This window comes from Cupressus sempervirens, chromosome 9 (assembly GCF_028749045.1).
Source record: "Cupressus sempervirens isolate cs-2001-9-10 chromosome 9, ASM2874904v1, whole genome shotgun sequence".
Lineage (NCBI taxonomy): Eukaryota > Viridiplantae > Streptophyta > Pinopsida > Cupressales > Cupressaceae > Cupressus > Cupressus sempervirens.
The window spans coordinates 489268110-489282494 of NC_143126.1; positions in this window are offsets into that span (position 1 = coordinate 489268110).

A 14385-nucleotide genomic window follows, 5' to 3' on the forward strand; every position below is an offset into this window, starting at 1 on the left:
GCAAGGCGAGACCTAATAGTCTTGTAAGCCTTTAACAGAGAAAACCCCTCATAGGGTAGATCATATCTTATGATCAAAACATTGTAGCCATAATTGGCCACACTTTACAAGTACAGTAGTGATTATTTGTGTTGGACACAATTGATTAATTGTGTATTGTCTTTGATATTATACAAAATGTCATATCATTACCAGTTAGTGGGTGCCAAGCTCACTCGAGCAATGAAGATAGTTTTATGTGTCTACTGAGTGTTCCTAAGTTTTCCAAGCTTAGAAGGCAGTATCTACCGAGTTCACTCAGGCTTCAAAGAAAAGTTTGTAGAAGAAGAGTGTTAACTAAGCTCACTCAGTTAATGAAGGAAAAGTTGGATGGAACCAATGTTAACAAAGCTCACTCAATTACCAAAGGAACTTTTCTAGTATACAATGTTGACCAAGTTTTAGTTGGTTAACATAGGAAAATCATTTCCAAGTTAGTGTCTACCAAGTAGGGTCGACTAATAAAGGATTTTCTTATTTTGGCATATTGAGTTCAATTGATTTATTTGTTGGTTCTAGCCAACTGAGAAGATGAATATTAATTATTCTAAGTTGTATTCTAGCTGACTTGACAATATGAAAGATATAAGTATAAGGTCAAGTTGAGATTTAGAAGAGTGTGTGAGAGTATGGAAGATTTGATGATGCTAAGAAGAAGCGTATTAGAAGGATAAGTAGAATATCTTTATGGAGTAGAAAAGATATATTTGATTAGGAAGGATCAAGTATAAGCTAGAATTAAGATCTATAACCAACAATTTAGTTGCATCCAAATCAGGTCATGTCATTGTTACTCTATAATCATTGTAGTAGTGATCTAAATCTCTTAATAGAGTTGGCTTAACAACTATTTGTAAATCTTCTAACAAGGTAGCATTTCTATTGAATTGTCTAAAGACCTCTAACAAGGCCACTCCTACCAGGGTGATTAAGTCCTCTAATAGGGTCACACCTAACAGTGTGTTTTGTAACCTTTAACAGGGTTGGCTCCTAAAAGGACTCACTTCAGAAGAGAGAAAATAGTAACTAGTTGCATTTGGTGATTTTTTCCAAATTGGATTTCCACATTAAATCTTGGTGTGAAATGTATTCATGCTATTTTTTTTATATGTTTGTAACTAAGTTAAAGTTAAAAGTAATCCCAAATAACATCTAAAGTTTTTCATCTTAAGTGTTTGTCGAGCAGTTATAGTGTTTACCAAGTTACAACATTTCTTTGTTTGCTGAACATCAGCATAATTAATTCTTAACAGGATTGTTTTGTATTGACATCTAAGGGATCTGGGATTTATTTTTGTAGTAACTGATTCATCCCTCCCCTCTCAGTTACTTCTCTTATATTTTAGCAATTGGTATAAGAGTTTTTTTGGTGCTTGCTAAGAAGGTTTTAAGGACCTAAGGTAAAGAGCAAGATGTCTTACAGAAGAGAGATTCCCAGGCTAAATAGAGACAATGTTGCACATGGCAAGAACTTATGAGGTTACATTTGGCAACCATCAATGATTTGGGTTACAAATATCTTGATGTTGAACACAAGACTCCTACTGGAACATTATCAGTTGAGGATCTCTTAGTTATGATGAGTTTGATGAAGTAAAAGACTACAAAATAGCTCATGAAATTTGGACCAAATTGAAAGACATTTATAGAGGAGATGATAATGTAAGAAGAGCTAAAGTAGAAAGTCTTAGAGGCCAATTTGATCAGATGAAAATGAGAGAAGATGAAAACATTGCAAAATATGTGGAAAGAATCAAAGCAAGTGTGAGTGCAATCAAAACATCTAGAGGAGATGTTGATGAAAAAATAGTTGTAAGAAAGGTACTGAAGACTCTTCTTCCTATTTATGCAATTAGAGTGTTTTCTATTCAAGAGATGAGATGTGATCCAAATACAGAAAACTTTGGATGCTCTAGTTGGAAGATTGATAGTTTTTGAGTTGGATAATTATGATAACTATCTTCCTAGTTTCCAAAAATATTGAGTCTACATTTGAAGCCAAACACTCATTCAAAGAAAAAGGCAAGAAGGAATTCAAGAATTAAAAGGACTACAAGGACAAAGGTAAGAAATCTTGTTTTATGGATAAAGATTCTAACAACAATGAAGATGAAATGGTATATAGTGTTGTAAAAGATGAATCAGATGATGAAGGAGATAAGATGGTACTCATCTCTCATGTTAGCAAAAATGATATATGGATTATTGATAGTGGTTGCTCACATCATATGACTGGAGATAAATCAAAGTTTGAACACATAGAATATTATGATGGTGGTAGTGTAATATTTGGAAAAAAATGAACCTTGTAACATAAAAGGAAGAGGATGTATCTCTTTAACTAATGAACTTGTATATGATAATTCTTATTGGGTTGAAGGACTAAAGCATAATCTAGTAAGTGTGGCATAGTTGAATAACATTGGATTCAAGGTAGAATTCATGAATGGAAAGACCAAATTGCTAGATGGAAAAGGAAATCTGGTTGGATCTAGCAAACAAAAAAAAGGTGACCTATTCTATCTTGATCTCAGTGAAAGTTCATTTTTTATTACTCAAGTGGATGAAAGTTGGTTGTGGCACAAAAGACTATGTCATGTAAACTTTGATAATCTAGTTAAGATAAGAAAACATAGAAGAGTAAGAGGTATTCCTAGTTTGAAGAAACCTGATATGTGTTTATGCAAAAATTGTCAAATTAGTAAGATGGGAAAGACTAGTTTTAAAAGAAAAACATATCATTTTGAAGAAGTATTAGAGCTTGTTCACATAGACTTATGTGGACCTATTGGAATAGAGAGTTACAGTGGTGAAATTTTTTTCATTCTTTTTGTTGATGATTATTCTAGAATAATGACTGTAATGTATCTAAAAGAAAAATTAGAAGCCTTTCAAAAATTCAAGTGGTACTTGGCAAGAGTAGAAAAAGAAACTGAAAAAAGATTGAAATGTTTGAGATCAGACAAAGGTGGTGAATTCATCTCTAATGAATTCTATATTGAAAAAGGAATTAAAAGATAAATATCAACCCACCTTAGTAGAATGGTATAGCTGAAAGAAGGAATAGATCCATTATGGATTGTGCAAGGACATTTATGATAGAAAAAATTGTTGCAATCAAATATTGGAAGGAAGCAATCAACACTACACAGTTCATACCTTAAATAGAATACAATTGAAGAAAGATTCAAATCAAACTCATTATGAACTATGGTATAGCTACAAACCTAATGTAAACTTTGCTTTAAAGTATTTGGTAACAAATGTTATTCCTTGAAAGAATCTAGAAAAGGCAAATTTGATGTCAAAGGTGATGAAGAAATATTTGTAGGATACTCCTACATAAGTAAGACATAAAAATGTTTGAATTTGTATACTCATAAAATTATAGAAAGTGCACATGTGAGAATTGATGGGTTTGCAGAAAAGTGTGAAGAAGAAAGTAACAAAGAGCCAAAGGATTACAAAAGATTTGTTTAATATGAACCTGATACCCTATCAAACCTATCTAAAAGAAAGAAGGCTTTGCCTCCCATGTCCCCAAAATCTATAACAACTACTGAGTTGCAGATAGTGCAACCCAAGTCACAGTCTGAAGGACCCAAGTCATAGTCTGAGGCTATCAAGCTAGAGCAAACTGAGTTTGATGGACTTGAGTCACAAACAATGGGACCCGAGATTGATACTAAAATTCATGTTGAAATTAGTGAAACTTATTCCAAATCTAAAGAACCTATGTTAGAAAGATATGTCAAAAGGCATCATGCACCTGATTAGATCATCAGAGTTAAATTAGATGGAACAATGACACAAAACAAATTGAAAGGTACATGTTTATTTGTTGAATTTGAACCTAGAAATGTCAAAGATGCATTGGCTAATGAAAGTTGGATTGAAGCAATGAATGGAGAAATAGAACAAATGGAGAAGAACAAAAATTGGACTTTTGTTACTAGACCCAAGGATAAAAATGTAATTGGCACAAAGTGGGTATTCAGAAACAAGCTAATTGAAGATGGAAAAGTTTCTAGAAACAAAGCAAGGTTAGTATGTAAAGGCTATTCTCAAGAAGAAGGTATTGATTATCATGCAAATTTTTCTCCTGTTGCAAGATTAGAAGGTGTTAGTACATTACTAGCATATGAAGCACACAAAGGATTTAAAGTTTATTAAGTGGATGTCAAATCTGCATTCTTGATGAGGAAGTCTACATTGAACAACCAAAAAGTTTTGTAGATCCTTGCAAAAAGGACATGGTCTACAAATTACACAAGGTATTATATGATCTCAAGTAAGCTCCAAGAGTTTGGTATGAAAGACTACATAACTACTTGGTACAGATTGGTTTTCAAAGAACAAATGATAACAATAGCCTGAATATCAAAGAGGAACCAGACAAGAAGATTGTGCCAGTAGAAATATTTGTTGATGACGCTTTATTAAAAGAAAATGATGACTTATGCAAGGAATTTTTAGAAGAAATGATTAAAGAAATTGAAATGTCTATATTTGGTGAGATAAAATTCTTTGTTGGACTGTAGATTCAACAAAACAAAAATGGTACCTATGTTACTCAATCTAAATACATCAAGGAAATACTAAAGAAATTTGGAATGGAGGATTCAAGACTAGTTGGAACCCCTATGTCTACTAGACATAAGCTCTCCAAGAATGATGATTCCAAAATGGTCATTCAAACCACATACAGATCAATGATTGGAAAATTATAGTATGTAGTGTATACAAGGCCTAATATTGCATTAGTATTTGGTATGGTGGCATGATTCTCAGAAAATCCCAAAGAAAATCACTTAATGGAAGTCAAAAGAATCTTGAGATATCTAAAAGGTACTGAAGGCTATGGTTTATGGTACAAAATAGGAGATAATTTGGACTTGAAATTATTTACAGATGTTGACTGGGTAGGAAGTATTGGTGATAGGAAGAGCACTAGTGGAAGAACATTCTTTCTCAGTACAAGACTAGTGTCTTGGACAAGAAAGAAACAAAATTGTATCTCTCAATCCACAGTAGAGGCAAAATATGTGACAATAATAGTAAATTGTTCTAACATTGTTTGGTTCAAACAACTGATGTCAGGAATGAAGATAGAGATCAAGGATCCAGTAGTCATATACTGTGATAACACCAATGCAATCAATATATCAAAGAATCTAGTGATGCATACCAAAACAAAGCACATTGCTATAAATATCATTTCTTGAGAGAATTGGTGTAATATAAAGAAGTCAAATTGGAATATGTAAATACAAAAAAGAAAATTGCAGACATATTCACCAAGCTATTACCTAAGGATGCATTTATGTATCTAATAGGTAATTTAGGGGCCATTCCCTTATCTGAAGCTCACTAAATAAAATTTAGTGATGTATCAACCAGAGCATGTTGAATATCATTCAGTTGGTGCAATATTGACTAGAATTTATTGCAAATGAATCAATACCTAAGGTACATTGATATTAATAGATGTATTATCTTTGGCATGTGTTGTTAAAGAAGGAGAAGTATATTGTCATATCTCATAGAAATTTTAGTTGTAAAGAAGGAGAAGTTTTTTGTCATAGTGAAGAGGGAGATTGGAAGAGAAGAATTGTCTAAGAGAGAGAATGAACTTGGCAAAATATATTGCAGACATAAGTTTTCTAATAGAGGGAGAAATTGAAGACATAAAGAGTTTGCACTGATAGAGGGAATTCTCATGAATGAGAATCACAATGAAACTAAGGATATGTTTCTACTTCAAAAATTTCATTATGTTATGAAATGTTGTGTTTCCATCAATGCCAAACAGGGAGATTATTGGATACAATTGATTAGTTATGTATTTTCTTTGATGTTACACAAAATGTCATATCATTACCAATCAATGGGTGCTGAGCTCACTTGGGAATTGGAGATAGTTTTTGTGTCTACCGAGCATTCCTAAGTTTTCCAAGCTTAGAAGGTAGTATCTACCAAGTTCACTCATGTGTCAAAAGAAAGTTTGCAGAAGAAGAGTGTTAATTGAGCTCACTCAGTTAATGAAGGAAAATTTGGATGGAATTAGTGCTAATAGAGCTCACTTGGTTACCAAAGGAACTTTGTTGATATTTAGTGTTGACTATGTTTCTATTGGTTAACACAGGAAAATCATTTCTAAGTTAGTGTCTATCGAGAAGGGTTAGGTAACAAAGGATTTTCTTGTTTTGGCATATTGAGTTCAATTGATTTGTTTATTGGTTCTAGCTGACCAAGAAGATGAATATTAATTATTCTAAGTTGTATTCTATTTGACTTGACAATATGAAAGATATAAGTATAAGGTCAAGTTGATATTTAGAAGAGTGTGTGAGAGTATAGAAGATTTGATGATGCTAAGAAGAAGAAAATTAGAAGGATAAAGAGAATATCCTTGTGGAGTAGAAAAGATATATTAGATCAGAAAGGATCAAGTATAAACTAGAATTGAGATTTGTAACCAACAATTTAGTTGCATCCAAATTAGGTCATTTCATTGTTACTCTCTAATCATTGTAGTAGTGATTCAAATCTCTTAACAGAGTTTTCTTAACAACTATTTGTAAATCCTCTAACAAGGTGGCATTTCTATTGAATTGTCTAAAGACCTCTAACATGGCCACTCCTAATAGGATGATTAAATCCTCTAATAGGGTCACACCTAATAGTGTGTTTTGTAACCTTTAACAAGATTGGCTCCTAATAGGGCTCACTTCAGAAGAGTGAAAAACAATAACTAGATGCAATTGGTAGTTTTTCCCAAATTGGGTTTCCACGTCAAATCTTGGTATCAAATGTGTTCGTGCTATTTCATTTATATGTTTGCCAATAATTTAAAGTTAAAAGTAATCATAGATAACATCTAAAGCTTTTCATGTTAAGTGTTTACCAAGCAATTACAGTGTTTATTGAGTTACAACATTTCTTTGTTTGCCAAACATCAACAAAATTAAGTTTTGCCAGGATTGTTTTGTATTGACATCAAAGGGATCTGGGATTTATTTTTGTAGTAACTAATTTACCCCTCCCCTCTCAGTTACTCCTCTTATATTTTCAAAATATTTGTGGGTGTCATCCCCACCCCAGTTTTACCTTCTCCTTGGAGGGTTTCTAGGTAACTGATGCATTGCTGGATTGGATCTCTAAGATAGAAAAATATTTTGAGTATGAAGGTATTCTTGATAATAAGAAGGGTAATATTGTAGTCACAAAGTTGAAAGGTCATCCATCTCTTTGGTGGGATCATTTGCAAACTGATAGACAAAAGAGAAAAAAGGAAAAGATCAAAATATGAATGAAGATGCTTGGAAAGATGAAGAAGTTTCTCCTAGTAGACTACCAGGTTAGTTTGTTGAGAAAACTAAAAAATGTGAGACAAAAGGACATGAGTATGAAGGAATATACTAAGAAATTCTACAAATTGGGCATATGATCTAGATATATTGATGATGAAGTTGAAAAAGTGGCTAGATACTGTTAGAAATGCTTTAGAATAACTGGGGGGGGGGGGGGGGGGGGGGGTGAATTAGTTATTCAAGGTCCAAATGTCCTAATAAAACTTTTTCACTAGATATAGTGAGCCCATTTAACTAATCATGCATTCAAGCTTAAACTTTCCTACTTAGCAAGTTACTATAAAATCAACATGCAAGAAAAACACATGAAGAATCAACACATAACATAGTGATTTATGTGGAAACCCAATTTGAGAAAAACTACCAGTAACATGCTACTCAATTCTCAATCTTTTGAAGTTATGCCCTATGAAAGGCTTGCCTTGTTAAAGGCTACAACACACTGTTAAATGTGACCTGGTTAAAGGATTTAACCACCTTGTTAGAAGTGGGCCTGGTTAGATAATTTTAGAACATTCACTTGGAATGCCACTATGTTAAAATATTTACAAATGACTATTAAACCAACCTAAGTCCATAGAATTTTACCCTAATTGATACAATTTCTAAAGAGTAACAATAATGGCTTTTGATCTAATACAACTCACAACATAACTTATAGATTTCATATCTTAGTTCAGTTCTCAATTTTCCCGACTTTTAGTCATTGCAGCTCTGACAACTTATCCTCCTTTCAAGCTTTGTCTCCTTGAGTCTCCATGCTCAATGTATTAGTGCAATCTCTTATGTGGTCACTTATCGAAGCAGAGTCTTTGTACTCTGTTCTTTCTCTCTCTCAATGCCTTCACCTTAACATCTTACCAACCACTTCAACAACCTAGCTACTCAGCAACTCTTGCTTCTTGACTTGCAACTCCTTAAATAGAAGTCTGGAATGCTTTTCCTGCTCTAATCTTCCCACTTTTAATTTCAATTCAAATGGATTAGGTAAGATTTAGTGAATCTACCCCTTATGTTGTTTCCTTCTAGAAACATCATGAAGAATCCTCCTAAATTTCCCAAAAATAGTTTACCTAAAATTCTATGCCACTAGCTCATCGTCCTTATCCTCCATCTGGTTCACAAAATTCAAGGTAACAAACTTGTCTGCTCAGATCTGGCAAATCTTTGACTTTTCAAGTAATGCAACAGCTCGACACTATTGAAATTCTAATGCTCAACACATACTATGTTACTTAGCACCAACTGTGTTTTACTGATACTCAACACCTACTGTGGATTCACTTAGAATCAACTAGGTTTTTTTGATGCTCGACACCTATTACTTTCTTGGCACTTGAACTTACTTGGCTCCTTCTATTTCACTCTGTGCACACTAGATTTTTCATTTGCTTGACACTTACTGAGAATTTTCTCAGCATGAACTAGCTTTCTTGGCATCCACTAATGAACTTAGTCAAGCTTTACAGATAGCTTTGTTACAACTTATTCTTCCAGAGTCTCTAAGTGTAGCCAACCATTGTATCTTTAAGAATATTATCAATTCATCATTTTATCATTATCTTAATTGATCTGTGCACTTCATTACAAAAACATAACTCAACCTTAGTTGCTTTTGTTATATCTTATTGATTAAATTCTCTTCATCAATCAACTAAGTGATAGTACTTGGATCTTATAAGCAATTGTCATTCTAGCAAATAGCAGGTTTGACATCAATGACAAAATAATGATTGAAAACATTCTTTATCAACAATCTCCCTCTTTGCAAACAATCTCTCTTAATCAACGAGCATCATTGTATATTTGTCTCCTTTGTAGCATTGCACTTCTATTGGGCCACATAGGTCTGTATGGACCAACTCTAATACTTCTTTGGAAGTGTAGGTTTTGCTTTTGAAACTTGACTTGGTCATCTTCCCTAGTTGACATTGTTTGCACATTGTATTTTCAGGCTTCTTTAGTTTAGGCAAACCTCTGACTTTCTTCATTTTGCTAATGTTAATCAAATTATCAATGTTGACATGACATAGCCTTTTATGCCATAGCCACACATCATCAAATATAACAACAAAACATGATGCATCATCCATATCTAGGTAAAACAAATTACTCCTAGTTTGTTCTCTTTTTCCTATCAAATTTCTATTAGTATCATAGATTTTGGCAATTTTGTTTCCAAACTCTACTTTGCATCCTACATTGCCTAACTGTGACACACTCAGTAGATTGTAATTCAATCCTTCAACATAGAATGCATTATCACATAAAAATTTCTCTGTAAGTTTAATAGAACTTTTTCTTTTGATTAGACATGGAGCATCATTTCCAAATCTAACACTATTTCCATCATATAGAGTAAAGGTAATAAACTTACTTTTGTCTCCTACCATGTGATGTGAACATCCACTGTCTATGATCCACCTATCATTTTTTTTCATACAAGTTACCAATGTTGTTGCCTCATCTTCATCTAACTCATCCTTCATGGCTACATAGACTACCTCATCACCATTTTCATCAGAATCCTCTTCTTCAACAATGTAGCACTTTTTGCCTTTGTCTTTGTAATCTCTATCTATTCTTGTTCTTGTTTCCTTCTCTGTAGTTCTTTTTCTATGTGCATCTTGTAGCAATATGTCCTACTTCATTGCAATTAAAACAAATGATAGGTAGCTTACCTTTGAATTTACCTTTGCCTCTATGAAATCTTCTAACCAACAATGCTTCCAATTGTTCCACATCTTCTTCATCTGTGTTGCTATCATTGGATGCATATTTTACCTTTTTCTTCTTCTTCTTTGGTTTCACCTCCTTAGTATCTTTCAATGATAGCTTGGCCTTGAAAGTAGATTCAAGATTCTTAGGTTTGTAGTTATCAAAATTAGAAAACTCAAATGCAGTGAGTCTTCCCACTATACCTTCAAGAGTTAGTGTGTTCCCTGGTACACATCTTAATTCTTGTATGGCTGAAACCCTAATAGCATAGATGGGAAGCAAGGTTCTTAAGAATTTTCTATTAACAGTGTCATCATCTAAATGACCACTCAAACTTCTTATTGCACTTACTACTTCTTTCATTCTAGAGGCATATTGTGCAACATTCTCACCTTCCTCCATTTTCATGCCATCAAACTTTCCTCTAAGGCTTTCTCTTTTTCCTCTTCGAACATTCTAAACTCCTCCATAAATATCTATCAAAGCTTTCTACATCTTGAATGTAGAGTCACATCCCTTGATGTCATCAAATTTAACATAGTTGAGGGTAGAGGCAATCTCCAACATTTCCTGATTGTGCTCCTTCTTTTTCTTCATATCTTCTGTAGTGGGTACAACTGGATCGACATATTCTGCTTCAATTGAGGTTTGTGCATGGTCACTTATTGATCCAAGGTGTAGCTTCATTAACCTTTTCCATGTAGTGAAGTTATCTCTGTCGAGCTTGGGAACTTCTCTCTTGTACATCTTGATCTTCCTGCTTCTAGTACCTTTAAACCAAATCAACAGATGGATTTGATACCAATTGTTAGAAATGCTTTAGAATAATTGAGAGGAGGGGGGGGGGGTGGGGGGGTGAATTAGTTATTCAAGGTCCAAATGTCCTAATGAATTTTTTTCACTAGATATAGTGAGCCCATTTAACTAATCATGCATCCAAGCTTAAACTTTCCTACTTAGCAAGTTACTATAAAATCAACATGTAAGAAAAACACATGAAGAATCAACACATAACACAATGATTTATGTGGAAACCCAATTTGAGAAAAACCACCACCAACATGCTACTCAATTCTGACTCTTCTGAAGTGATGCCCTGTGAAAGGCTTACCCTATTAAAGGCTACAATACACTGTTAAATGTGACCTGGTTAAAAGATTTAACCACCCTATTAGAAGTGGGCCTGGTTAGAGGACTCTAGAACATTCACTTGGAATGCCACCCTGTTAAAGGATTTACAAATGGTTGTTAAACCAACCTAAGTCCATAGGATTTTATCCTGATTGATACAATTGTTAGAGAGTAACAATAAGGGCTTTTGATCTTATACAACTCATAATATAACTTGCAGATTTTAGATCTTAGTTTAGTTCTCAATTTTCTCGGCTTTCAGTTACTGCAACTCTGATAGCTTGTCCTCCTTTCAAGCTTCATTTCCTTGAGTCTCCATGCTTAATGTACTAGTTTAATCTCCTCTGTGGTCACTTATCGAAGTAGAGTCTCTGTACTCTATTCTCTCTCTCTCTCTCTCTCTCTCTCTCTCTCTCTCTCTCTCTCTCTCTCTCTATCGATACCTTCACCTTGACATCCTATGAACCACTTCAACAACTTGGATACTTAGCAACTCTTGCTTCTTGACCTATAACTCCTTAAATAGAAGTCTAGAATGCTTTTCCTACTCTAATCTTCCCACTTTTAATTTTAGTTCGAATGGATTAGGTAAGATTTAATGAATCTACCCCTTATCTTGTTTCCTTCTAGAAACATCATGAAGAATCTTCCTAAATTTGCCCAAAAATGGTTTACCTAAAATTTTGTTCCACCAAGTCATCATACTTATTCTACATCTAGTTCAAAAAATTCAAGGTAACAAACTTGTCAGCTCAGATTTGGCGAATCTTTGACTTTTCAAATAATGTAGCAGCTCAACACTATTAAAATTCTGATGCTTGGCACATACTGTGTTACTCAACACCAATTGTGTTTTACTGATGCTTGACACCTACTATGGATTCACTCAACATCAACTAAGTTTTTATGATGCTCGACACCTATTACTTGCTTGGCACCTGAACTTGCTCGGCTCCTTTTGTTTCACTCAGCACACACTAGATTTTTTATTTGCTCGACACTTACTAAGAATTTTCTCGACATGAACTAGCTTGCTTGGCATCCACTAATGAACTTAGTCAAGCTTTGCAGATAGCTTTGTTGTAACTTATTCTTCTAGAGTTTCTAAGTGTAGCCAACCTCTATATCTTCAAGTATATTATCAATTCATCATTTTATCTGTATCTTAATTGATCCTTGCACTTCATTACAAAACCATAACTCAACCTTTCCCTTAGGTGCTTTTGTTACATCTTATTGATTAAATCCTCTTCATCAATCAACTAAGTGATAGTAATTGGATCTTATAAGCATTTTTAATTTCAACAAATAGTAAGTTTGACATCAGTGACAAAATAATGATTGAAAACATTCTTTATCAACAATCTCCCTCTTTGCAAACAATCTCTCTTCTTCAATAATGATATTTTCAATCAGATTCCAATAGATACTTGAATAGGCTGAGAGCATCAATTCAAGATGAGATCATCTATGTTAAGATGGATAGTATGGAAGAGGCATATCAGTTTTCTTTGAAGTTTGAAGAAAGGTTGTCAAATAGACATGATTGAAGGTAGTGAGGAAGAGGTGGGAGATTTCAAAGTAGTAGAGGAAGAACCTATGGAGAAAGAAGTAGATCTGATGGCACGATGCAAGACAAAGGATGGAAATATGAACCTGCTAAAAGAGGTAATTACTCTAGAAATAGTTATATTAGTTACTCTACGAATAATAATAGTTGAAAAAGAGAAGAGAGATCTTGGTTTAGAGGTACTTGTTGCAAATGTGGTGAAGAAGGACATAGGGTCTTTGAATGTATTGACTCTGGAAATAATATGGAGGTAATAGTAGAAATACTTTAGCTTGTGAAGAAGTTGTTGAAACACGTAATGAACCTAAATATGGTGAGAACTTAATATTAAGAAGGGTTTTGTGGAATGAAGAAGCTGATGAGGAACCTATTTTGAGAAGAAGTTTGCTCAAAATTAGATGTAAAATCATTGGAAAATATTCCAAAGTAATTATTGATAGTGGAAGTTTAGATAATTTGGCATCTGAAGAGATCGTTAACAAACTACAGTTGGAAAGAGTGAGACATCCTAAGCCTTACCATGTTGCTTGGATCTAGAAGGAGCATAACTTACTTGTAAGTGAATAATGTCTTTTCAAATTTAAAATTGGGAATTATCATGATGAAGTCTTGTGTGATATTATGCCTATGGATTGTTGTCATATTCTTTTGGGTAGACCTTGGTAGTATGATAGAAAATATTTACATGATGGTCAATTGAATCAATATACTATTTGGATGGAAGGAAAGAAACAAATATTGTTGCCTTTGGTGGAAAACTTTGATGAAAGTCATTGTACTATAGTTAGAGTATGTTTGGTAGAGGTTAATAAGTTTGCAAAGGAAATGAAAGAAGTATTGGGATTAACCACAGGCAAAAATAACAATTACATGCAAATATAACCAATATCAGAAAATAATAAATCACACAAAAGAGAACACAAGAAACCAGGATTCAATGTTGTTCACCCAATCCCTGGGCTATATCCACCAAATAAAAAGTCCAATATAATTACGATCCAATGATTACAACCTGATTACAATTGATAATCTCTTATATCTCAATACTACCACAAGAAGTGATTTTCACATCACACACTATGAAATCCCTAACCCTAAGCCTTTTTTATACAAAATTTTTGCCACTTTAAGGTTATAATTAATTACAACATGTCAGCCCAAAATTCTTAATAAAATAGGGCCCAAAGAATTGTGAAGTATGTATAGTATTTCCCTAGTCAGTCACCACAAATTAACAAGAAGAGAATGTGTTTTATGCTTTGACTCCTAGAAAGATTGAGAAATGAGATGAATTGGAATATGCACCTAAGATTGAACCTTTGTTGATTGAATTTCATGACATCATTTGTGATGATGTACCTAATGATTTGCCTCCTATGGGAAGTATAAGTCATTGTATGAATTTGATACTTGGAGCTAGTTTTCTTAATAAAGCACCACATAGGTTGACACCTAATAAAAAGATTGAACTGAATATACAAGTGCAAGGAGAAAGTTTGACTCCTTATGTAGTACTTGTTGTGTTAGAACCTAAAAAGATTGAAGAATGAAGAA